Here is a 3,282-nt window from a genome sequence, read left to right as displayed (position 1 = left end):
AACCTTTCAAAATCTTTCATTTTGACCAAAATGCTAGAGTTCCAGTTGAACTAGGACTCTGTCCCAGAGTTTCAGTCAGACTAGGACTCTATCCCGATTTCATCCTTTACTCTTGTTCTTCATTTGTTTTTGAAAACCTTCTCATCCGACTTTCAAAAGAGCCAAGATCTTAGAGTCTCAGTTGGATTAGGACTCTATCACGGAGTTTCAGTCGGACTAGGATTCTGCTTTTTATCTCTATTTTCACTTGTTTTCAACAAAGTTTTGTCAAAATCCTTCATTCTGGTCAAAATTCTAGTGTTTTAGTTAGACTGGGACTCTATTTCAGAGTTTCAGTCGGGTTAGGACTCTATCTTTCGTTGTTATTTTTATTTGTTTTCAACCAAATCCTTTAAAATCTTTCGAAAGAAGTAGAAAACTCAGAGTTTTAGTTGAACCAGGACTCTATTCAAAGAGTCTCAGTTGGATTAGGACTCTGACTCTGATTTCAATTTCGAGAGAATCTTTTAAAAATCTCTTCATTTATCTTTTTAGAAACCAAAATTGTTACACTTTTATCATAGAGTTTAAAAATTTTGGGACTCTATCCTAGAGTCCTAATCGAATCAAGACTCTATCCTAAGTTCATTTTCTAACTTTATTTCGCTGGTTTTCAAAAGTTCTTTTTAAAATCTCATCATTTGCTTTCTAAAAAACCAAAAATTTCCAGAATTCTAGTCAAATTAGGACTCTTCTTCAGAGTCCTAGTCAGATCAGGATTCTGAACCGGACTTCAATTTCTACCTTATTTTCATCTGTTTTCCAAAATCCTCTTATTTGTTTTCTCAGAAAATCCAAAATTTTAAGAGTCCTAGTCGAATCAGGACTCTGTCCCCAGAGTCTCAGTTGGATCAGAACTTTGTTCTGATTTCACTGCTTGTTGTCATTTTCACTGTTTTTAAAAAAAAAAATCATCTATTTTTCAGAAAAGGCCCAAAAATCTAGAATTTCAGTCCAATCAAGACTCTGCCTTGGAGTCCTAATCTGATCAGGACTCTATTTTGAATCTTGTTTCTACTTCCATTTTCATTTTCTTAACTTGTTTTTCAAAAATTAGTCCATTTTGCAAAGTTTCAGTTGATTCAGGACTCTATTTCAGAGTTTCAGTTGAGTTAGGACTCTAACCCTAACTGTATTTTTCAACCTATTTTCACCAATTTTGAGAAAATCCTTCAAAAACCTCTTCGTTTGGCTTTCAAAAACTCAAATCTCAGAGTTCTAGTTGGTTCAGGACTCTGGTCCAGAGTTTCAGCTCTCTTAGGACTCTATTTTCAAAATTTCTAAATTTTATTTGTTGATTTTAACTCCATTTTAAACCCATTTCTAGTCTTTATTTCAACTTTTTCAAAAACCCTGATGCGGGGCCCACTCAGTTGGTGTCATATCTGGAGGAGTTTTGATTTAGTCAGGTTGTCTGTGTCATTTCAAAAACTTTCAATTCTTAACCTAATTTCAAACCTCTTTTGAAATCTCTCATTTTCAAGTTTTAAAATCATTTTTTAAAAATCAAATGGGGCCCACTCTGGGTGGCACCACATTTGATAGAGTTAGGGTTAGTCCATGTCCTAGTTAGATTAGGAGTCACAAGAGTCAAAATAGATTTTAAAATTTCCATTTTCACTTTGGTTTTAATCTTGATTTTTAAAGGTTTTAAATTCAAGTTTTAAAAACTGAATGTGGGCCTACTCTGGGTGGCGCCACATTTGGACTCTCTAGTGTGTAATTAGGTGTTAATTAGGGGTTAGATTAGAGTCCATTTAGGTTAGTAGTCTCTTAAAAAATCGTCCTTTCATGTGTCTCTCCAAGCCATTTTAGGTAAGTTTTAAATCTAACCTAAAAATCTTTCCAAATTAGTCTTCCTAAAAATCTATAAATAGGGGCCAAAAGGAGGTTTTTTCTCTCTCAATTTTTGTAGCCTCTCTCTCCTTTCAGCATCCTCTCCTTCCTCCATTGAAGCTGCAACAAACCAATGGAAGATTTTATATTTTTCATGTTTTCTTTATTTATTTTTTATGCTTTTTACCATGAAATCCACCATTATCGCCGCTTGTTTATGGATTTCAAGTATGGTTTACCTTCAAGAACCCTAAAACAAAATCAATAACATGATCTAATGTGGTTCCATGGTTTATTTCACTTTTTTGATCCAGTAGAATAGTTTAGAATATTATTTTTTATGTTTTTGCCAAATAAAAGATGAGATTCGCCTGTTAAATGGGTTGAATCCCTCTTTTGAAGGCTAAATCAAGTTCTAACCATGTTTTTTCTATTTTTTTATTTTATTTCACTGTATTAATGTTTATTTTAATCATTCAAGCATCAAACTCAATTTATTTATGTTATTTGCATGTTTGTTTTATTAATTTTCATGTTTAAATTAGAGTTTTTAGTGTTTTATTGAATGTCTATGTGTTTTGATCCTGGAGCTGTAAAAACCATATTATTTCATGCTTAAATATTCATTAAAAAAATGTGAGTTTTTTAGGTTTGGTTCATGAATTTGTCAGTGACTCCCTGTAAACCAATCAAATGGTTTTGGGTTCGGAAACCTTGTCAAAAAAATAGAAAGTTGAACCATGATTTCCAACCAGTGAAATCGCCATTGAGATTCATGCACAACTTGCATATGCAATATTTCTGTCATCTAAGATTCGATTTATGATACATAAATTATAGTACATTTGTATTATTGTCTAGTATTTACTGTATTTTTTTCATATTTTTCTGCATCTGTTTACTATTTTTCTTCTGTCATAAAGTAGAATTAGTTTCTCAGAACTCATTACATCTCGTTTAAACCCTAAGCCGACTTGTGTCGATCATATCTCCATAACCAAAGATTTGATTGACAATGTGTAAAAAATAAAATCTTTATCTGCATGTCTGCTATTTACTACTAAAATTTCATAATTTTTTAATATGGTTTGCTATTTTTTTCTATAGCCAAAACCGGAAGTACCTGTTTTAACATGTTTCATATTCATTAAATTTAAGCGTATATTGTCAGAACAATATATCCGTAACCGAAGATGATTTTTCTAATATGTAAAAAAGTAAATCTCTATTTTTTGTCTAGTATCTCTCTATAAAATTGTATGAATTTCTATGGTGATTTGGTCCCTGATTTGGGTCTAACACTGTGATAGGTACATGCCCATGGGCAAAATCGCATATTTTAGGGTTTTATTCAATTTTCATATTAAAATAATGTCAAAAACAGATATTTTTTATTCTATTCTAATT

Source organism: Nuphar pumila, chromosome 17, assembly GCF_984573655.1.
Source record: "Nuphar pumila chromosome 17, dmNupPumi1.hap1.1, whole genome shotgun sequence".
Lineage (NCBI taxonomy): Eukaryota > Viridiplantae > Streptophyta > Magnoliopsida > Nymphaeales > Nymphaeaceae > Nuphar > Nuphar pumila.
Note: the sequence above shows the minus strand (reverse complement) of the source record.